A 24,172-nucleotide genomic window follows, 5' to 3' on the forward strand; every position below is an offset into this window, starting at 1 on the left:
GCTGCCAAGGACGGGACGATCGGGAGAGAGAGTTATGGCACGGGAGATGAAAGGTTTGGGAAAGGCCAGAGCGAAGAGGACCACTGCTTGTTGAGCAGAAGGAGGGGATCTCAGGGAAAGCGAAAAAATATGTGTGGGTTGACAGATCGTCCCAGAAGGACCCAAGAGAAAACTGGTTGACTCCAAGATTAGAAAGATTAGTAAAGCAGGAGATTGGTAGATGTTAACCACCGATGGTCTTTGGAATGGAAAACCAAATCTTGTCAGAGTCTGGCCACAGAACAACTGTTGTTAAACTATTTGTATATTATTTTTTCCTCCACTTACTCTTTCTCATGAATCTGCCATGACAGTGTGTTCCTCACATGAAACATTTTTTCTTTTTTTTCTTCTTGTTGGCAGTTGAGCTGGAGGGTGAGGATGGTGGGGAGGTGCCCTATGCCTTACTATCCTGCTTCTACCATTATTTTTGGGCCTAGACCGCAGATAACCTCGCCATGGTGCATCAGTTCCTTTCCGTGTATCCCTGCCCAAAGTTGGAACAACCCAGAGGCCATAACATGAAATTATGCAAGAGACTTGTTTAGGGAAAAAAAGATACATAAAAGTACTTTATCGTATGAAAGCAGTGGAGTGAATGGAATGGACTGAACGATGAAACTCTAGATGCGGACAAGCAGACAGAAGCTTAAAGAGTTTCATGATCAAGAGAGTTCAAGAGGATGGGGGACACCGCGAGTGTAAGACTCCCTCCCCCGAACGGTACAGATATGTAATTACACACTTACAATCTACCGGTACGTCAACGCAGGAGAGGGGCAAATCGTCACAACCCCTCTCAGACGAGAGAGAGAGCGCCACCCTCAGAAGAGGGCAGAGGGCGCCACCCTCAGAAGAGGGCAGGGCGCCACATCAGAAGAGGGCAAGGCGCCACCTCACAGCGTCAGATATCAAACATGGGTTATAAAATGTTTTACGTCTCTGGGACGGGGGGTGGGGGAGAGCCCTGGGGCTTATGGACGGTGGCTGGGGGTTGGGGGATATGGAAAGACTCTCTTCCCTTCTTATGAAGATAAGGGAAGACTTGTGAACTGTCTCCGGCCGTGTGAATATGACTCGGTGGTCGCCGTCGCCACCGCCGCCACAGTGCCCTCGATGCTCTTCTCTTCATCGGAATGAGTTCGGAAGGCACACCGATGTCAGGGGACCGTGTCGGAATGTCTGTAAAGTGGGTTTTACGATAGTTTTCGCTCGCGTAATACTCTTAGCAAGTGAGACTTCATCCTGGTTCCTCCTCGTCGTCTGCAGTACCTTCGTTATTGACTGTCGAACTCACACGGTCCACCCGAGGTGGTTGGGTCAGGAGGTCTGGTTGGCTCCCGTCAGGCGACCCGGATGTTTGGTGGGTCAGTGGCTGGTGTCTGCCGACGGGTTCTTTGGTTAGCAGACGTTTAGTGTTTGGCGTCTTCCTTTTTTTTTTTTTTTTCGTCTTCTTCTTCGCTTAGGTAATGGTTGGTATCTGAGGGGGTGTTCGGATTTTGGTTGGTTCGTCTCCACCGTCATCTGTTTGATGGGTTAATGTTTTTTTTAAGGGGGGGATTTGGTTGGTCTACCGTCTGGTTCAGTATTTGGTTAATCTTTATGGCCGGTGGCTGCATCCCAGGCAGTTTGTTTGGTCTGTGTCTGGGATGCGCTTTGTTTTGGTTAGTGGGTTGGCATCTGCTGTCCGAGTGGTGAGTTAATGATTGCTTTCTCCCGCTAGGTTGATTGGCTAGTTAATGGCTGTCCGTTGTGTGGCTAATTATTTGATTAGAGTTAAGCGTCCGCCGCTCCTCTTGTGGATGATTGATGGTTTGTGTCGGGTGCTGGATGTTTAGTTTGATGCCAGACGGCTAGTTAGCCGCGCTATGGTTTGTGTTTGTGGTCGGTTTGGCGGCTGCATCGTTCCTTTGCTTCTCTACCAACACCACATCCCATATTTGTTTCTCGTCTCTTCCACCATTACAGTCACCTCGGAGGAAGCCAGTAATCTGATGGTGTTTGCATTCCCTTGTATAGTCAGTGTGGTTGGGGCTGATGCAGTGCAATCCCATGGCTGAAACTGGACTTTACTCGAAAGCAAGAGGCTGTGCAGTGTACACAGGAAACAGTTAAGGGCATACTTATTTGCTTTCCACCTTCGTGGAGAGATAAGACCCCCGGAGAGATCCTGCCCATTACCCGAGGCGATGCTGTTGCGTGCCGTGCCAGAATGTTCAGCGCAGGATAACATGGACGCGCTTGGAGTCAGGCTGTGTCCGAGGGTACAGCAAATCGTCCCACTGGTCGACCTTATTCCAAATATCTTAATATTTACACTGAGGAGGACGTGAGTGCAGGGCATCTTAAAACATCTCAAAGCATCTCAAAACATGCAGAATTACGAGAGGGAAAACAAAGAGGAAGAAGAAGAAGAAGAAAAGTAGGAGGAGAAGGAGGACTCTCTTCGACTTTGCATCTTCAGTCGGGTGTGACAATACTTGTTTGTTGTATTATGCACTTGTCTCCATATATATATATATATATATATATATATATATATATATATATATATATATATATATATATATATATATGCTTTTGCCACCAATCCAAGTCTGTAAACAAAGAGTGTAAATATTCTAATAGAGTAAAGGAGGGGAGGTTGTAGTACTTTACAAGGCAAACAATGGAAGGTCGTATTTAACAAAGCAACATAAAGAAAGTAGTATTTTGCAAAGTATTTCCATACCACCGCATCGACGTCGGAGAACCTCCAGACATCATGACGAAGTGGCAGACGGTAGAGCACTCGAGCCCACTGCCACGTCAGGTGGGTAGGTGGATGGGCGGAGGGGTAGCAACCTTACCGTCACGGATTGAGGACTCCTGAAACCTCTGGAGATCTTCGGACGTCTTCGGAAGCCCTCTACTGGTTAAGGAGGCCCCTTTATCCTACGAGAAACACCACCCCTCCTCCCTCCTGGTCCTACGAGGACACCGCCCCCTCCTGGTCTCCAGAAGAGTTCCTTGGGCACGTGCTTGAAGGAGCATGGCTAATATATGACTTCACAAGGTCACGTGAAGCGACAGTGGCAATACGTCATCAGAACGGATATCTGTGGTCACGTCATCACGCGGGTGCTTGACATCGCGCTGCCATCACTTGGGTGTTTGCTATCACAGGGAGGGGGAGTAAGGTGACATCAGATGACACCAGGCGGATGTATGACAAGTCACATGCGCACAAGACATCACACAGCGGGCGCATGACGGTCACACGGGACGTGTATACATCCATAATGTATGGCATGCGACAGGCATATGACGAATCCCAATGCATGACATGACAGCAGGACAGGACACGAGGCGCGTCGAATGACATTCACCCGGGCACATGACAGGAGTTGGGCCCCCCTTGTCAGGGGCGGGTTGGAGTGGGAGATGTTGAGCGACACGCCCCTCAAGAAGTGGGAGGATGCCCTTGACACCTGCTACTTGAGGCGCTGTTGCTGACTCACCGCTTGTTACTTAGGGAGCAGGAGTGAGGTAGGGGTCGCAGGAGGAGGAGGGAGGAGGAGGGTGGAGGCGGCAGCGAGCTGCTGGCTGCTGGCTGTTACCGAGGCACCGACTGTCGCTACATGGGTGTTGCTGGTTGCCTGGGTGACTGGCGAAGGATGTGTGCTTCCCAGGACGATTGTCGTGCGTGCGTGTATGTGCGTGTGTGTGTGTGTGTGTGTGTGTGTGTGTGTGTGTGTGTGTGTGTGTGTGTGAGCACGACGGTACGATCGATCCTTGAGACACGACTGTGTGATCCTTGAGCACGATTGTACGAGACCTTGGGTGTGACGATATGGCCTTTGTATCCTAAACCCCTCATGAATCAGTTCAAAGGTCAGGCCATCAAAGAAACACTCGGGGGTCGTCGTCTGGTCGTCCTCTAGGGTCGTGCTCTCATGATGCGGGGGAGTGCGGGGGGGGGGGGGGGTTAGAAGGTCAGTAACTTGGGGACTGTGTTCACCACTTCAGCCTCGCCTGGTGAGGTGGCTGTTGGTCCAAGCCCCTGTGTCTCTCTCCAGGTTCGAGACCCGAGAGGTCTCTCGCCTGTCCTCAAACCTAGAGAGAGAAGGTACAAAGGGTTCTCTCTCTCTCTCTCTCTCTCTCTCTCTCTCTCTCTCTCTCTCTCTCTCTCTCTCTCTCTCTCTCTCTCTCTCTCTCTCTCTCTCTCTCTCTCTCTCTCTCTCTCTCTCTCTCTCTCTCTCTCTCTCTTTCTGCGCATATCATACGTAGGACGCGTCAAGAACACACACGCGTTCCTTCAGGTTCTGAGGTTATAAATGGTTCCCGTTTTTTGCTCTAACGAGGGGAGGGTTGGGAGTGGTGGGGGGGGGGGGTGCAGATGGCATCGTTTTACGTGGTCAACGCCCGACGCCTTTCCCGCCAACGCCAACGCCTTTCTCTCGGCCGCAGTAGTGAGGTCCAGCGTCAGCCACTCACAACCGCACTGGCACACTGGTTCCGACAGGGAACGCTGCATTTCAAACTAGTCCTCTTGGTCAGTATAGTTTTCAACGTTTGGCGTTCCTGTTGGTCCTTTGTCCATCCATCTTAGTTACTGTCGGTTCTAAGGTCTTGTTTCCCTTCGCCCTTATGCCTATTGGATCAGGAGTCTTATTTACGTATCATCCTGTTGGTTCATGTTCCACTTGGTCTCTCTCCTTTTTCACGTTTCCGTGTCTTCTATTCCTCTTGACCATGTCTCCATTCCCAACGTTCCTCTGTCCTCTGATCATCTTAGTTCACGTTTCCCCCGGTCCCTCTACCTCTTCCCATCTTTCCTGTGTCCTCCTTGTTTCATGTTCCCTTCGTTCTTTGTACCTCTTTCCAAAGTTCCTGTGTCCTCCTCTGTTCACGTTCCTTACGTTCCCTGTACCTCTTCCCAACGTGCCTGTGTCCTCTGTTCCCCTTGGTTCATGTCCCCCTCGAGGCTTCATATTCCTGGGATTTATGTCCTGTGGAAAGTGCTGAGCCTGGCGGTTCTTGCACAGGGGGAAGGACGTCGCAATTGGCCCTCGCTGGCGAATATTCCGTAAGCGTATCCTTCGATTCGTTGGGGAGACGGGAGGGAGAAGGGAGTTGTGGGTGGACTGTAAGGGTAGAGGAGGAGGGAGAGAAGGATGAAGGGAGAGGACGAAGGATGGACCAGGGGCCTACGGAAAATAGGGGACGGACAGAGTTAGGGTGAAGGAGTGGCCCCCTGGACCAGTAAGACCCCGGTCCCCTAGATCAGTAGGTCCCAGACCCTTGGACCAGTAAGTCCCCAGTCCCCTGGACGAGTGAGACCCTGGCCCCCTGGACTATAAGTCCTCAAACTCTTGGACCAGTAAGTCCCCAGACCAATAAGTTTCCGGTCTCAAGACCAGCAAGTTCCCATCCCCATGGGCCAGCACAAGTCCTCGGACCACTGGACCAGTCATTTCAGGGTGAAGAAGTAGGGAATGGGAGGAAGGGAGAGTGTAGTTATAGGGGGAAGAAGAGTTTGGCCAGAGGGGGGGGGGGGGATGGTGGGAAGGGAGGAATGGCGGGAAGGAGGGAGTCGATTGTGGGAAACGGAGGAGGGGTTTTCCAGGTGGGAAGTGTGGATGAATAGCTAAGGAGAGAGCTGAATGAGCGGACAGCAGCAGGGAGGGAGAATTTTGTGCATGACGGAACAAGGGAGAGGAATTCATATTTTTTTCTTAGGGGGAGGAGGAGAGGGAGGGTTGTATGTGTGGGAGGTGTGTGTGTGTGTGTGTGTGTGTGTGTGTGTGTGTGTGTGTGTGTGTGTGTGTGTGTGTGTGCACAGCAGGGAGAAGGAAGGCTAATGTGCCTGGCAGGATGGGGGTGGGGGGAGGATCCTGGTGCATGGCAGGAAGGGGGTCGGGTGCATGTGTGTACATGACACATAGGGGGAGGGTGTGTATACTTAGTAACGGAAGATAGATTATGTATGCATGGCAGGGAGGGGGAGAGTGTGTATGCATGACAGGAAGAGGAGAGTTTGTATGCATGCCAGTGAGGGGGGAGAGTGTGCGTGCATGACAGGGAAAGGGGTGAGTTTCTATGCATAATATGGGGACAGAGTTTGTGTGCGTGACAGGGAAGAGGAGACTGTGTATGCATGGCAGGGGGCGCAGGAAAATGTGTACACGATAGGGACAGGGAGGGTGTGCATGCGTGGCGGGAAATGGGGGATGGGTGGGGGAGAGAGTGCATGCGTGGCAGGGAGAGTGTGTATGAGCGGCAGGGAGAGTGAGGAATCGCATGCATGGCAGGGATGGGGAGAGAGTCTCCACATATCAGACGCACCAGTGATACACATCCGATAAGTGGCACAGCCCCTGCCAACCCCACAACCCCCCAGAACAACACACTTCCCCCTCCCCTGCGCACACAGACTTTACTGGTTTCCGCCCTTTTTTTCAACACCATGCATTCCATCCCTCTTTTTTTTTCTGTCCCAATCCCAGCGCCTGTCCTGTCCCGTCCCGTCTCATTCACGTCCCCTAGTTTTCTTCCTCTCCCTACCTCCGCCTCCCCCGCCTCCTCCTCCTCCTCCCGTGGGTGAGGGCAGGGCAGGAGCGGCGACCAAGGGGAGGTGAAGTGATGCTGGGGCCCCCTTGTTCATCCTGGGAGTCGTTGAACATTCGGTAGGCTCTGTCGCGCCCCATCGGCTGACACACACACACACACACACACACACACACACACACACACACACACACACACACACACACACACACACACACACACGGTCCCCGCTGACACCAGACTGTTTCCGACGACACCCCTCTCCCTCCGCCGTCACATCGCCCTCAACTGACACATCGCCTCTGCTGACACACCGCCCTCGCTGACACTCCGTCCCCCGCTCACACATCGCGCCACCGACACAGCCGGCCGCCCCCTTCCCCCGGCTGACACACTCCTCCCCTGCTTACACTGTCCCCGTTGACACACAGCCCCCGCTGACGCCGTCCCCGCTGACATAGTGCCCCCGCTGACACACATCCCCTGCTAACACTGTCCCCGTTGACACGCCGGCCCAGCTGACACATAGCTGATACACCGCCTTCGCTGACACACTGCCCCTGCTGACACTAAGCCGCTGATACACCACCTCTGCTGCCCCACTGGTGTAGGTCTTGGTGGAGGTCATCGTCATGGTGTTAGACTGAGTGTTGGTGGAGAGGACCAAGCACCCGTTCGTTGGAGAGAGTGTTGGAGGGAGAGGGAGATGGGGAGGAATTAGTACCGGAGTTCGAGGGATGGAGGAGTGTTGGAGAAGACGTAGAGGTTTCATTGCTGTGGGACAGATGTTGGGGAAGAGGGAGAGATCTCTGTGTTGAAGGGAAGAGGGCTCTTCCTAATGTTGGTGGAGGGAGCGAGAGATCTGTGTGCTAAGAGAGAGAGAGAGAGAGAGAGAGAGAGAGAGAGAGAGAGAGAGAGAGAGAGAGAGAGAGAGAGAGAGAGAGAGAGAGAGAGAGAGAGAGAGAGAGAGAGAGAGATGAGTATTTGCTCTCTTCCCATCTCCTAGTATTCCTCCTACTCCCAACAGAAATAATTTCTCCTTTTACAGTGCTCCTGACTTGCAAGTTCCATTTAGAATTTTTATCACACGATTCGACCCCATTTTCTATCTTCTAATCCTCATCCACCTCCTCTATTTTTTTTTTCTTTTTGGGTGGGTGGTGGTATTTGCAGACCTTCCTGCGGACCTCAAGAACCTTCAAAACAAGGGTTCGGGCCTAAAAGATTTTCAAAAAATGTTCTAAACGACCCATCATTACCTACGATTCAGCGTAGTTGACCCTGTAGTTCGGGGCGTAAAGAATTCCGTCGCACTGAGCTGACCTGATGTTTTGTACATATCGTCAGTCAGTGGTATAGGATGACAGGAGTGAGGTGGAGGGTAGTGGTGTGAGGCGGAGGGTTGCGAGTGCCTTGCAGAACATCGGTAGGGAATGGTCGTGGCTTGTAAATCATTGATACGAAACGGTAGGCCTCGAGCACTGGTAGGGAATGGTAGGGGACTTGAACACCGTTAGGGAATAGTAGGGGACTTGAACACTGGTAGGGACTGGTAGGGGACTTGAACACTGGTAGGGAGTGGGTAGGGCTTGAGCTAAAGTAATAGAGAATGGTGGGGACTTGAACAACATTGGTAGGGGTCGGTGGGGACCTGAACAACAATGACTTTCGGAATGATACCATTTGTACCACCAAGTGAACTGGTCAGATGGTCGCTCAAAGTCATACATTCATAATTACAGTCGGTCGCTGAAGGTCAGTAACTCCCTCCCCCTAGGTGAAGTTAAGTGTTGGAGTCAGTACTCCGTTGCCCCCTTTTCCTGAGCCATCGATGAACACGTTGACATAGCTGAGGTATCCCTCCAGTACAACCAGCTTGTGCGAGATGTGTGTGGGGATGAATTAGATCATCTGTGCTGTGTCCGTGAGTGGAATCGGTCGCCAGCTAGAATGATGGCCTGATGATTAACCTTGCCTTAACGTTAACCGTGGGTAGGATGACCCAGCCTCTGATGTCCTTAAGGTCACGTCGTCATACCCAAGGGTCGCACCGGCTTGCTCAAGGGGTTTAGTATGAGAGCCATCCGCCTCCAGAAGATGATGTTAATGTACATTTTCTTCTTCTTCCAGGTAACTGAAGACTTGAGGGTCCCGTGTACGAGACGTGAGTCCTGTTATTATCCTTTTTATTCATACGCAGTACATGTATATGTTCATATGTATATTTGAATATATATATATATATATATATATATATATATATATATATATATATATATATATATATATATATATATATATATATATATATAGGTAGATAGATATGTATTTGTCCAAAGACCCCCCTTCTAAGAAAGAGCCCTGGTGTTACCCAAGACCTTGCGTACTTCCAAAGCTGCGCTACTTCCAGTAGCAGAGAAATGATTGACTCCTTTGGACTGCCAAAGGTGACCTCATGATCAGGCTATATTTCTCTTTTTCATATCTCTTCTCCATGCCTCTTCTTTTGATCTAGTTGTCTTCCTCTTCCTCTTCTTTTGATCAGGTCATCTTCTTCCTCTTGCCTCTTCTCTTGATCAGGTCATCTTCTTCCTCTTGCCTCTTCTCTTGATCAGGTCATCTTCTTCCTCTTGCCTCTTCTCTTGATCAGGTCATCTTCTTCCTCTTGCCTCTTCTCTTGATCAGGTCATATTCCTGTGCCCCATGATTGTCCTCTTGATTAGGTCATCTTCCTCTTCCTCTTGTATACCTCCTCACTCTCCTCCGGCATTTCCTGGCTGAGTCAGTCAGTCGGTCAGGCGGTTGAATCAACGACCACATCACCACCCCCTTCCCCTGTCACGACCACACCACCATCCCCTCCCCCGTCACTGCTACCTGACTCGACCGCCACCACCAGCCTGCCTGGGCCACGACCACACGACCAGCCACCCTCACCATCCCTGTCCAGCCTGTCTGACGACCAGATTTTATACCTGACCACCAATGGAGGCGACGACCTGACCTCCCTATGGAAAGGACGACCTGCCGTCGTGACTAACATCCCGTCTCGACGACCACCATCCTGCCTTGCCGCCACCCTGACCTCGCACGACCACCTGCCGCACCAACCGGCTGACCTGACCACCGCCACCTCCGCCACCACCACCCCACACCAACTCGAGCTGACTCCCAGGTGAGCCCTGTTTACCCGCGGTGTCAGCAAGGAGTGGGCCGGACGCTGACGCCACAACCTTGAGCCAGCGTCACAGCCCGTCTGTCAGCTCCTGCCGGTCCATTGTTGTCACAGGAAGTACAGAGTGCGGCTCCGTGTCTTTGCTGACCCTCGCGTCTCGCATGCTAGTCTGTCCCGCCACAGCGCGCTGCCCATTCAGTCCTGGAAGAAAGATTGATGACTTCAGGGGCACTTGGGTTGTGGTTGGCGGGGCTGTGAGAGGCGTTGTATCACGTCTTCCGGATTGGATTGGGTGGACTGCGAGAAAGGGTTGGCATTGTCCGGCGGGTGAGGGCTGGGACTGCTTACTCCTGTACCTGGTTTGCATTTATGAAGTCACAGTTGGACTGTGTTCCTTTATCATATCGTCGTTATCGTCATCGTCGTCGTCGTCGTCGTCGTCGTCGTCGTCGTCGTCGTCGTCGTCCTCCTCCTCCTCCTCCTCCTCCTCCTCCTCCTCCTCCTCCTCCTCCTCCTCCTCCTCCTCCTTCCTTCCTTCCTTCCTTCCTTCCTTGAGCATGGAGGACTGCGTCTGGGTAGGGAAGGGGGGGGGGGGGGTAGGGGCAGGCCTAAGTTTATGGCGGGGCGGGGCAGGGGTAGGCCTAAGGTTATGGCGGGGCGGGGCAGGGGCAGGCCTAAGGTTATGGCGGGGCGGGGCAGGGCAGGGCAGGGGCAGGTCTAAGGGAATGGCAAGGCGGGGCGGGTCAGCGGCGGCAGGTGCTTTGGTCAGCGTCGCCAGTCCCGCTGTTGTTGTTGATGTTTAGCTGAGCTGGGTCACGCTCACCTCAGCGCCTCTGCCTACCCCCTTCCTCACTTCCCCCCAAATGACCCCACCCACCTGCCACTACTTGCCTCCACCCCCTACTTCCACTTCCCCAGTCCTTCTCCCAGTTCCTCACTTCTCCCTCCTCTTCTTCCCCTGTCTTCCCTCCTACTTACTCTTCCTCCCCACTCCCTGACTCCCTACTCTTTCCTCTGTTGTCTGTTCACCCCAATTTTACCCCTCCCTCTCCCTCTCAGCTCCCATAGCCTCCTTTGGGATAATGAAGGAGGAACCAGTGAAGGGTCCTCCTCCTCCTCCTCCTACTCCTCCTCCTCTTGCAACCAGATAAATCCTTCCTTTCTTGGTTCACACTGCAGATAAGTGTTATCGCCGCCCTTATCTCTGACCAACAAACCCACCTGGAGTATGGAAGCCATGTCGGTACTGGGTTCCGCTGGGAGCCTGGCTACTGCAAGTTTATTGCTGCGAGAGAACCATTGAAGAACACTATGCAGAGCGTCGGCAGGTTCTGTACTGTCGATATCTTGAGGGCGACGGTTCGACCCTCGAGGACGGCGGTACGTCCCCCTTGAGCACGACGGTACGAGTTTTTGGGTATGATGGCGTGGCCTTTTGACCTGATCCTCAAGGTCAAGTACCTCACCAGCACACCCTAACGGTCGTAACCGTCGTATTTCGAGGGTCGTACAAGTCTCGCTCTAGAGATTCGGTGTGTGGTTCTAGTGTGTGGCATCGTGGCGCCAAATGGCTTTTTAGTGTGGCTCCGGCACGAAGCGCGCGGCTTGTGGGGGTCGTCCCACAATCTCACATGAGTGAGATTGTACAAGGGAAGAGACACTGCATTAGGTTCTCTGTGGATAAAAGGCCTGCTCATTAACGCTGATCTGCTCACATCAGGTTGAAAACATTGTTTGTTTGTTTTTAAACTTCTTTACTGAACCGTCTGTGAATTCGAGCAAATCCAAAACAGACGGAAGATACGAAGGAGTTAAGGAACGCGGACCACACATATTTGGTGTCGTCCTTGTGATCTATAATACTTTTAACCCTGGCATAACCCACCAGCAACGCCTGGCAACTCTTGATGATCCTCAGTGCATCACACTACGAAGCGTGACGATGCGATCTACTTTCCGACCTAACCTACCTCACCGAGGATGGATATCTGGCTTTTGGACACATCTGAGGGAAGACCCTTCAAGGCTCAGCGGTGTACAGTAACAGCTGCATTAAGGTCTCGCTCTTACGGCAGCTTCTCCTCTGAACCAAGAGAAAGGAAACTGTCATATATATATATATATATATATATATATATATATATATATATATATATATATATATATATATATCGCTAAATGATGTAGAATTATGAGATAGGACAGCGACACCATGTCCAGAATCCGGTGTTGCCCAGAACTCAGTTCAAGGCAGTGCCGTAGGGAGGTGGTGGGTGGTGGTGAGGGTGTGTGTGTGTGTGTGTGTGTGTGTGTGTGTGTGTGTGTAAGAAAAAAAAAAGATAGCCAGTTTAATGCCATGAATTAACATGTGCAGTGGAGAGAAATGACTCACTCTCAGCTGTACGATGGTAATCTCTTCTTAATGGCAAAATATCAGGAGAATGATTGGCAAAGTGGCCAGAGTGGCATCCCCCCCAGACGTGCATTAAACACACACACACACACACACACACACACACACACACACACACACACACACACACACACACACACACGCACGGATTTCGAAGGCAGTGGTGTGGGTTACCCCCCCCAGGACACCAGGAGGAAAGAAGGCGAACCGAATTATTCGCGGAAATGAAAGAAGTGGAGTGTAAAGGCCATCCAGTGCGTTGAGATCAGGACGAGGACCACTCACTGCCACTTGGCCCTGGGAGAGTGACACGCATAGGCGACCGTAAGGCCGTGAGCGAAACACTGAGGGATCATTCTGAACAAGTGTTCAGTGAGCCAGTAATCACCTCAAGAGATAAGTGACCCCAATGACTTCTTGAACAGTCATCCTCCAATGTTGCACATATCTTGTATCACCACTACACACACACACACACACACACACACACACACACACACACACACACACACACACACACACACACTCGGGCTTCAAGAGGGGTCACTGACTTCCCCTGCCGTGCATTCTGCTCCAGAAGCAAGACCGTTGGAAGTCTCCCCCCTCTTTGTAAAGACGTGCGGAGATTTCCCACCGTAGGAGCAGAGCGCCGGGAGGAGGAGAGGGAAATTGGGCTCCGGCGTTAGCGCTGAAGCGACAGAACTCGACGACCCCCCCCATCAGTGAGTAATCATGAAGACCTGTCGACCGGTGCATCGACGTTCCATGTGTCGTCGAAGATACATATTCTCATGCAGGTCTCCAGGGGTAGACTAACCTGCCGAACCCAGAGCAACGAGGCTGCAGCACGGGACCTTGTACATTTCCTCAGTTATTTTGTAGTCGGGTAAGGCTGATTTGGGAGGACTTAGAAGGCAGACAGAAATGCTAAAAAGTCCTGTGCGGGGACTTCGCGAAAGCCTTTGACCAATGTGATGATGGTGCCATGGCGCGCACGCACACACACACACACACACACACACACACACACACACACACACACACACACACACACACACACACACACAAGTAGTCCCTGGGATGGGAAAATGTGTCCCAGTAACTTACCATGTGGATTGCACCACTTGTTAGCCAGGCTTCGTCTGATATACGTCCTCCGTGGTAAAGATATATAGTATATATATATATATATATATATATATATATATATATATATATATATATATATATATATAAGAGATTTGTTCATACGAGTTTATTCATTCTTTTTTAATCTTCGTATCTGACACAGATATAGACACAAACCACGGTTCCTTATCGTCATTTGCGGGTGAGACCAGAATGAATCCGAAAAAAAAGAAAGGCCCCGTCTTCAAGCGACGCTCGGAGGTTAAGAGTGCACACATCAGTCACAGTCGTTCATTGAGCCTCTGATAACGGCGCGTTCCCTCGACGGAGATAAGTCACAGCTACTCCGCTTCAGGGGAACGCGAAGGAATCGAAATCTGTACACACGAGAGAACGGGGGATGATCAGTACGTCACGGGAGAGGAGAGTGACGGATCAGGACTGAAGTAGAGGGCCTGTCCTCCATCGAACAGCACGCGTACACCGTCGCTTGTCAGAGTTGGTCAAGCTGGATTTAGCGGATCTTCAAAACGAGAGAGAGAGAGAGAGAGAGAGAGAGAGAGAGAGAGAGAGAGAGAGAGAGAGAGAGAGAGAGAGAGAGAGAGAGAGAGGCAAAAACCCATTGATAACGTTGATTAAAACATTTGTACTCTCCACGCTAGATTAGAGTTGAGTGTGTGGTGGCATTGCCTTTTGAGGTTGTCAGAATTGATGAGCTGTTGAGATATGCAAGGAAGCATTCACACCTCTCATTGACTCTTGTCAGAAATCATCATTAATGTCAGGGAACGAAAACACTTCGATTTGATTGCCTGCATACCAGACGGGAGGATTGTGAGATAATATACATAAAAAAGAAAATCTTGGTCAGGTTTTTTTTCTTTGAGTTCGACGGCGCGACCCATGAATACGTTATTAGACTCTTAAGCACGTCCATGCCGGCTCTGGGTATGATGGCGTGATCTTTGACCTGAATCCTTAAGGGTCGTGTCAAAGGGGGGCAGGCCTTCGTACCCAAGGGTCATGCTTTAGTGCTCAAGGATCGTGTCATCTTAATCAAGGGGTTCGATGCCGCAGATGGTAGTAAGAGGAAATGGTGTAGATCGTAGCTGTGTGTTGCTCTGCCTTCCACCAGCAAAGCAGCAAGCAGTAGAAACGTGATATAGACCAGCCAGACAGCAGAAGACTGAAGAACTCATCTCTTGAGGAACATGAGCAAATGGTATCTCATCAGTTTGGCTGTGAAAGGTAATTGGTACGTGAAACCTGCAGGACACGCGTTGTCCTTTGAGCTGGTTCGTCGGCAGGAGCAACAGCGCAGCTTAGTCCCAGTTCAAAGCTGTGGGGTGGGTAGAGGCGAGCCCCTGAATCGACGTGAGGTATACGGAAGGTAAGCTGGTCTGAAGGTAGTGAGGAGGGTGATGACACAGGAGGCACTGAAAGAGATAGCGAAGCAGGAAGCAGGTGCAAGGCGACGGTGAAGTAGGAAGCAGTCAGGCAGGAGAAGGCGGTGAAAGGAGGCAGCCAGCAGCGCAGGCCATGAAGATGCTCTGTCGGGTAGGAAGGGAGAGAGGGAGGGAGGGAGCAGAGCTGCCATGAGAAGCTGCCATGAGAACTACACACGTCCGCCCCCCTGCACCTGGTTCTGGTAGTCGACTCTCTCCCTCCCAGAGGTTTATAACTCAGGACGTTGATGGTTCCTGCGGCGGCCGGCCACACGTCCCTCTGTGCCTTTGAACGTGGGACAGTGAGCAGACCTCCCTCTCGTCTCCATCAGTGGTGTCGAAGCACCAGTCCCCAATCGTCACCCTGACCCCATACCCCTCACTATCTCTCTCTCTCTATCCTACTTCCTAACTTCTTTCCATCCCTCTGTGTAGGTCTTAATCATCTCACACCATGTCGTCATTTCTCTTCAACCTCTCTCTCCGTCTCCCGGTACGTGCTAGCATCTGGTTACGTCCGCTTGTACCCACACGATGACCCCCATTCCCTCTTCCTCCCACGGCAGCGAACAGACAGACACAAGCAACGCACGGCAAGTGTGTGTTTGTGTGTGTGTTTGTGTGTGTGTGTGTGTGTGTGTGTGTGTGTGTGTGTGTGTGTGTGTGTGTTTGTGTGTGTGTGTGGGTGTGGGTGTGTGTGTGTGTGCCCATCTATCGTTACTGTCATTGTTCGGGGAGCTTTGCAATACTCCCCGGCTAGCGTCGCAACTCACCCACACAACCCCCCGGATAGAGAGCTCAAGAGCGTTGTTCTCGTGAGGGTAACAAGGTAACGCCAGACCTCCACAAGGAGCAAGGTAATGACTGTATTGAGTCCAGAGCAACAGGGTAACACGGGGGGCGCTCCCCTCTGAGGCTGCGGCCTGACACACGCATACAGACTCTCTCTCTCTCTCTCTCTCTCTCTCTCTCTCTCTCTCTCTCTCTCTCTCTCTCTCTCTCTCTCTCTCTCTCTCAGTCATGACGACCGGGTATCAGGAGCCTGTATGGCGAGCTGGTAACGCTTCGTGGCGGTGATGTGGTGGGGACGTTGTTCTTCGTGACGACGCGTCGAGGGCATTTCTCCTCCTCCCACACAGTTGACGTGTCGAGGGCATTCCCCACAATCTCCCTCCCTCCCTCGATGACGTGACGTAGACATTCCCCACCTTGGAATGGTAATTCCATTCCTCGATGTTGTTTTTTTTGGAGGGCAGGAGAAGATAGCGAGCGACAAGGCCGCTCAGCCGGGGCGACTTGAAGAGATAACGGTGGCGCGAAAGATAATGGCCTGCAATGACCGGCCGCTGGGGGGGCGGGCGAGTGTGGCAGAGAAGGAGGGGGCGTAGCGCTCCTGCAGGTGGCCAGATAACAGCTGGGGGTCCCTCAGGTGGGCAAGGAGCGACCTCCGAGGTGACAAGCCGGCGACAACTTAGCTTAAAAAAAGAAGAAAAATAAAACTTGCCTAACGGGCAGTCCCTCACGCCCTTCTACGGCTAAAAGAAGAAAAAAAATGTATATATATATATATATATATATATATATATATATATATATATATATATATATATATATATATATATATATATATATAGAGAGAGAGAGAGAGAGAGAGAGAGAGAGATATGAAGGAATGTAGGTTGAGTGGGGGAAGGGGGTATTCACGCGTCGAGGGGAAAGGAGGAGGTGGGGGTAAGATTTGAGAGGGGTGGGGGGGGGAGTAACCCCAGATTGAGGTCATGTTATGTAGGGGGTGGTTGATTAGGCGGAGGTGGAGGAGGAGGAGGTTACTGGAGATCTCGTATGGGTTGATGCATAAGAATTTGATGGTCTCAATTATATGTTTGGAAGGGGAAGGTGAACATCTCGTAGTGTTATATGGTTAGATTTGTGTGATAGTCAGTGGAGGAACGATGGTAGTGTGGTGGTGGTTATGTGGGGATGGTGTGGTGAAGGTGTGGGTGTGATTGGGCGGAGGCTGTGCTGCTGTGGTGTGGTGATGTGTGGTGTGGTGGAAGTTGCGGTCGTGCTGTGTGGTTATGCTTGGTGTGGTGGAAGTTGTGGTGGCGTGGTGTGGTGTGGTGGAGGTGTGGGGTGGTGGTGAGGTGTGTTGTGGTTGGAGGTGTGGCAGAGGACGGCACGCTACCGCTGTGGTATGCCAGACATCAGCTGCTGGTGTACCCGTTGCCCTCTCTCTCTCTCTCTCTCTCTCTCTCTCTCTCTCTCTCTCTCTCTCTCTCTCTCTCTCTCTCTCTCTCTCTCTCTCGCCTGGGCCTCCTCCCCTCCCTCCCTTCCCTCCTCCTCCCCCTTCCGTTCTCCACCTTCCTCCCTCTCTGCTCTTATGGGCCTCCTCTCCCTCCCCATTCTCCTGCCTCTCCTATGGGTCTCTTCCTCCTCCTCTCCTTTTCTACTCCCCATCCCGCCCCCTTGGACTTCTCCCTCACCTTCCCTCCCCCTCCCACTATCCCTCCCTCCCTGGCCTCCTTCCACTCCCCTCCCGTCCCTACTTGTCCTTCGTTGTGTGGTAACCTGCTCCGCCCATCTCATCTCCCTGCTTCTCTTCACTACATTTTCTTCCTTCTTCAGCTCCTCCGTACCTTCTCTTCCTCCCCACTCATTCCGCATCTTCTCCCCAGGTCCCCATTTCTTCAACCCTCCTTCCCAGCCTCCTCTGTTTATTCTCCCCAGCTCTCCCGTCATACCCTCCCTCTTTTCCACCCCATTCGTGTCTTCTCCCCAGCAATCCCCTGTACCTTCCTTTTCCTCCTCACATCCCTTCCCCTACTCTCCTTTCCCATTCCCTCCCCTCGATATATAAACTGTAAAATGAAGAATGCAACACTCACTGTTTGCCGGTCCCTAAGCCACACCTCATTTGGAAACACGCTCTTCAAAGACCTGGTTTAGAGGTGATGAAGACGTAGAACTAATACAGAGAGGAACAACAAAACTTATTCTTTCGTTCAGAAAGAAAGCCACGCGAAGAAAGGCTCACGAGTAAAATAATTTTACCGAATAGAGAATATCAACAAAAGATCGCAGACTCCGTGGTGAGATCTAATGGAAATTTTGAGAATACTAAATAATTTCACCGCCATAATTCATGACAATTTTCAACTCGTTAGATGGAAATACAACGGTCGTAAATATCACGTAGAATTAGATGGAAGGAGACGTGTGATGCACGATGTGGGCAGGAACGGTTTTTACGGCTTCAGTTGTAAGAGATTGGAATATATACTACAACCAGATGTTGTTAGTGTGAGGACTATCAGTGTGAAGATTATTCGTGTGAAGACCATCAGTGTGAAGACTATTCGTGTGAAGACCATCGGTGTGAGGACTATCAGTGTGAAGACCATCAGTGTGAAGACTATTCGTGAGAAGACCATCGGTATGAGGACTATCAGTGTGAAGACTATTCGTGTGAAAACCATCAGTGTGAAGACTATTCGTGTGAAGACCATTGGTGTGAGGACTATCAGTGTGAAGACCATCAGTGTGAAGACTATTCGTGAGAAGACCATCGGTATGAGGACTATCAGTGTGAAGACTATTCGTGTGAAGACCATCAGTGTGAAGACTATTCGTGTGAAGACCATCGGTGTGAGGACTATCAGTGTGAAGACCATCAGTGTGAAGACTATTCGTGAGAAGACCATCGGTGTGAGGACTATCAGTGTGAAGGTTATTCGTGTGAAGACCATCAATGTGAAGACTATTCGTGTGAAGACCATCGGTGTGAGGACTATCAGTGTGAAGACCATCAGTGTGAAGACCATCATTGTGAAGACCATCATTGTGAAGACTATTCGTGTGAAGATCATCAATGTGAGGACTTTCAGTGTGAAGACCATCAGTGTGAAGACCATCATTGTGGAGACTATTCGTGTGAAGATCATCAATGTGAGGACTATCAGTGTGAGGACTATCTGTGTGAAGACCATCTGCGTGAGGACCATCAGTGTGAGGACTATCAGTGTGAGGACCATCAGTGTGAGGACTATCAGTGTGAGGACCATCAGTGTGAGGACTATCAGTGTGAGGACCATCAGTGTGAGGACTATCAGTGTGAGGACCATCTGCGTGAGGACCATCAGTGTGAGGACTATCAGTGTGAGGACCATCAGTGTGAGGACTATCAGTGTGAGGACCATCAGTGTGAGGACCATCAGTGTGAGGACTATCAGTGTGAGGACCATCAGTGTGAGGACTATCAGTGTGAGGACTGTCAATGTGAAGACTATCAGTGTGAGGACTACCAGTAAGAAGACCATCAGTTTGAAGACCATCAGTGTGAGGACTATCATTGTGAAGACTATCGGTGTGAAGACCATCGGTGTGACGACTATCAGTGTGAGGACTATCAGTATGAAGACTATCAGTGTGAAGACCATGGCTGTGAGGACTATCAGTGTGAGGATTATCAGTGTGAGGACCATCATTGTGAAGACTATCAGTGTGAGGACTATCACTGTGAGGACTATCAGTGTGAGGACTGTGAGTGTGAGGACTATCACTGTGAGGACTATCAGTGTGAGGACTGTTATCGGTATTTGAAGAGTATCAACATACCTTTAAATCGCAAGACAATATACTTTAACTCAACTTCTCCCTTTCCAGACGTGAGCCTCCTTCCCAACCCCACACTGGAAGGGTTCCAGTGCTATTCCAGCAGCAGTTATAGACTCGCTGGAAGGGATTTCCGTGCTGTTCCATTGAGATTGGAAGAATTTCGGTCTTTCTCGATTTATCTATAAAAGTTCTCTTTTGGACTCCCAGGGTTCATTCAGTGTGATCTTATATTCAAATGAAACTTCCCCCCTCCTCCCAAATCCGGTTCTGATTTTGACTTATCGCCCCAGTAAAGTCTCAAGAGTTCACCGCGAGGATTCGAAATATTGAAGCCATCAGGGAACCCTTATTTTTCCTCTCCTTGAGAGAATTATGAATGAAAGGTAAATAAACGAGGGTCGCCAGGCTGGAGGGCGAGAATCCAGTAGCATTAATCAAGGAGCTTCACCCACGAATGACACTTTGGAGTCAAAGTGGTGGTATTAGTAACGTTTGTACGGTGCGTGTCTTGTATGGTACGTGTCTCGTATGGTACGTGTCTCGTATGGTACGTGTCTTGTATGGTGCGTGTCTCGTATGGTGCGTGTCTTGTATGGTACGTGTCTCGTATGGTGCGTGTCTTGTATGGTACGTGTCTCGTATGGTGCATGTCTAGTATGGTACGTGTCTCGTATGGTACGTGTCTTGTATGGTGCGTGTCTCGTATGGTGCGTGTCTTGTATGGTATGTGTCTCGTATGGTGCATGTCTTGTATGGTACGTGTCTCGTATGGTGCCTGTCTCGTATGGTGCGTGTCTTGCAGTACGTGTCTCGTATGGTGCGTGTCTTGTAGTACGTGTCTCGTATGGTGCGTGTCTTGTATGGTACGTGTCTTGTATGGTGCCAGTCTCGTATGGTGCGTGTCTTGTACGTTGTCTGTTTCGTATGGTACGTGTCTTTTGTACCTCACGTTTGTCGAAACATTGGTTGGTTAGCGTTAGTTATGGCAGGGACTTGGGTGCTTCTGACGCGTTGTGGGGAAGGAAGGGGATTTTTAAAATGTAATTTTCTAATTTAGCTTCACCTGCGTTGCTGAAGCCGCATCTTTACCCCTTCTGTACCCTGCCTCAGCTGTACCCTGCCTCATATGTACCCCGCTTCGTCTTCAGACTGTCTCATCTTACCCTTCCTCATCTGCCCTTCCTCATCAGCACCTTGCCTTCCCTGTACCCTTCCATCGCCGGGACCCTGCCTTTTCTGTACTTCTGAAGATCCTCCCTTACCATGGGACGTACTACAGACACGCTGTCGTGGCCGAGTTCCGAATCCTCAGTTTAATAGGAGATGTCATGAGATGGGCTTAAGCGCCACCTCATTTCACCACGAACGTGACCTCATTACGCCACGAACGTTAAGAATGACGTTAATTGAGGTGTATATTTTGGAGGGAGGGGCGTTGTCGGGGCGAAGGAAGGAATGAAGGGAGGCGAGCGAGAAAGGTGATGTAACTGTCAAGTAGCGAAGGGTCAAGTGGAACCCACCAGAGCATCTGGAAGATAGGATACACCGAAGGAAAATCTTCATCTGCTCTTCCAACGGGATTTGTCTAAAGCGTGTGTCTGTTGCCGGGCTGGGAGTGTGTGGGATATGAGGCGCCGTGCCTTACCCTCCTACGGCAAGACAGTGTTGTCGTGTTGCTGCTGCCGGCGAGGTTTATCATACATGGATGTGGGTCTTCATCCTTTGGCGGAGACGGCCACCTGGTGGACAGGGGCAGCTGCCGGACACCAGAAAGAGCAGTGTTGAGGCTCTGATGAGGAATGAGACCTTAACAGATGTGGGGAGAAACAGAGAGAGAGAGAGAGAGAGAGAGAGAGAGAGAGAGAGAGAGAGAGAGAGAGAGAGAGAGAGAGGAATTGAGGGGAAGGGGGGGGGGAATCCCACAGTAAAGTGCGTCATAAAGGAAATGGTCAGCTTCGGTGTAGACGCTCCCCAAGAGACCCGTGGGTGAAACACGTATGAACGTGTCCATAAGGTTCATTCGCGTGTGGATGTTGCTCCGTGTTTCGATTGGGTGTTGAGTTGTGCTTCGTTTGAGTATTGATTTTGGTGTCGAGTAGGCGTTGGTTCGTGTTCCGTTTGTGGGAGTTGATTCGTGGTTCGTTTGGGGTGTTGATCCGTGCATGACGTATAGATCGCGTGATAGAAGCTAACGGTATATGAAATACGCGAAGGTTTTTCGTGAAAGTGAAACGGGTTCCGAAGGCTCATGTTAAGACGGAGGTACCTATCCAAGGCAAGACAGCAGCTCTGGAATATATATATATATATATATATATATATATATATATATATATATATATATATATATATATATATATATATTGTCGACACTGTTTCAAAAACTGTGGCCCGAAACGTATCGTAAAGGATTTAATGGGGCTAGAGTCTCTCCCAGGTATTCTATCTGTTTTGTGTTGGGTACGTTTATATTGCCACAGACGTGTCGACAACACAAAGGTCTTTACGACAGATAAATACTCGGTGCATTTATATATCTTATGATATATATATATATATATATATATATATATATATATATATATATATATATATATATATATATATATATATATATATATATATATATATATATCCTCATGGAAGAGTAATACTTTATTGTTATAATTTTCGCAGAGGAGGTAATGCTGTATTAATTCGTGATGTATTGTGGTCTGCAGACCACGGGTCGTGGCCGGAGTGCTGCTGCTGAGTTTATTTGGCGTGTGCACTGTAGCGGCGTCGTAGTGTAATCGCATATCCCTAGTTGTTTGGTGGAAAGAGGAATTACCTTCAGTACTCAGAGGAGCTTGGCGTTCGTCACACACACACACACACACACACACACACACACACACACACACACACACACACATATACACACTAGAATTCATGGCTTGTTTTTTTTTTTGGCTTAGTTGTTGGTTTTCGAATCTCGTCGAGAGAGTCGAGAGAGACTCTCTCTCTCTCTCTCTCTCTCTCTCTCTCTCTCTCTCTCTCTCTCTCTCTCTCTCTCTCTCTCTCTCTCTCACACACACACACACACACACACACACACACACACACACACACACACACACAGTCTGCTCGCCTGGGTTAACTCTTACCGTGTGTTATTTCACTTCCTGCCGTTTTGAGTCTGGCTTGTGTGAGGGACTTAACACTGGGGCGCCGGATAATGGGGGGGCCTTTAGTGCTGCTGGCTGACCTCGTAAACGAGCGTACCTCCCGTCCGTTCGGAGGTCAGGTCGTAAGAGCCTTTTGTCTGAGTATCACAGTATCAGGGGAGGGTAGGTAGGCCTCCTCTCTGGGGTCATCGACCATCCTACCCTACCACTGTTTTCCCTGGAACCATATATATATATATATATATATATATATATATATATATATATATATATATATATATATATATATATATGTGTGTGTGTGTGTGTGTGTGTGTGTGTGTGTGTGTGTGGTAGGAGACCGCTTTCTAGTCACTGTAAAGGGCATTGTGGAGTGCTTTGATATCAGGTACCTCTCTTCCCTCACACACACACACACACACACACACACACACACACACATACACACGCCTTCCTGATTCCCTCCCCCTCCCATTTACTCCTCCCTTCCTCCGCCCCCTCAAGGCGAGGCCAGCTGTCCACGAGGCCCTGGACCTCGCCTTGTGCTACGGGAAGAGCTGCGCTCCTCGTATTAAAAACGGGTTTAATTATGGAGCTAAACGATCCCAGGGTAAGGCGAGGCCTCTTCAGAGATGGCCGATTGTTGGGGCAATTATACCCTCGGGTGTGTGTGTGTGTGTGTGTGTGTGTGTGTGTGTGTGTGTGTGTGTGTGTGTGTAGGCGTTACTGGACTCCTCCCACGTGATCTCTTCAGAGAACTACTCCCTTCAAAAGGAGTTGGTCTATCCTTTCCCTGCTGCTGATCGTATCGCAGCCTTGAAGCTGCTGGTCCTAGGGGGGGGTGTGTGTCCTGGGATTACATGATAATAATGATAATTATGATGATAATGATGATGATAGTGATAAACAGCATGGCCTCAGAATCCTATAAAACGCCAGTGTACTCACCATCCCTAAACGAATGTCTTATTACACCCGCCCCTCTCCCTACTGATGTGTGACGGTCAAGACAGTGCTAAAATGCTGCGGGGCCTGGATGGGGAGAATGATGGTCGAGAATCCATTCGTTCGAAGGTGATCCCTTTGCACAAATATGCTGCAACAGGTGCAACAGAAGTTGGCACTGTGGCAGCTCGAGATTGGAGGAGGGGGGGGGTGGAATCCATCCACCACCCCCCCACACTAACAACCCCAACGCCACCCCCTCCTCCCTGAGAAAAGTGCCTTCGGTATGCATATCGTATGCATAGCCTGTGCATACCATTTTTAGTATGGATATTGGGACTCTGGTGGAGCTCGAGTCTGCTGCAGTGCCTGCGCCTCGTCTTGCATTGCCCTTAGGCACTGCAGGCGCAGTGAAAGTGCTAGGCACTGCAGGTTTAGTGAAAGTTTTTAGGCACTGCAGGCGCAGTGAAAGTTTTTTAGGCACTGCAGGCGCAGTGAAAGTTTTTTTTAGGCACTGTAGGCGCATTGAAAGTCTTTTAGGCACTGCAGGTGTAGTAAAAGTTTTTGGGGCACTGCAGGTGCAGTGATGGTGTCATACGTGTGCAAGGCCCTCGCACAGCATGGGCTCTGAAGTTGAACGCCCACTGACCATACGACTCCTCTCACATTCTCAGTGAACCGTGAGTGAGAAGATGAC

At 50.3% G+C, this 24,172-nt stretch overlaps 1 protein-coding gene across 7 annotated transcripts in view; it reads left to right on the forward strand.

Annotated features, from left to right (window-relative positions):
• The window catches only part of LOC139753462 (uncharacterized), an 830,062-nt gene that overhangs the window by 478,479 nt on the left and 327,411 nt on the right, over positions 1-24,172 (forward strand). Inside the window, exon 3 of one of the 7 annotated variants that reach the window (XR_011713719.1) lies at positions 8,719-8,735. The exons of the other annotated variants lie outside the window; for them this stretch is intronic. The gene's annotated coding sequence lies outside the window, so the exon portion shown is untranslated. Of the gene's footprint in view, positions 1-8,718; positions 8,736-24,172 lie in introns of those variants that run through there. 7 annotated transcript variants of the gene reach the window in all.

This window comes from Panulirus ornatus, chromosome 14, assembly GCF_036320965.1.
Source record: "Panulirus ornatus isolate Po-2019 chromosome 14, ASM3632096v1, whole genome shotgun sequence".
In the NCBI taxonomy this organism is placed as follows: domain Eukaryota; kingdom Metazoa; phylum Arthropoda; class Malacostraca; order Decapoda; family Palinuridae; genus Panulirus; species Panulirus ornatus.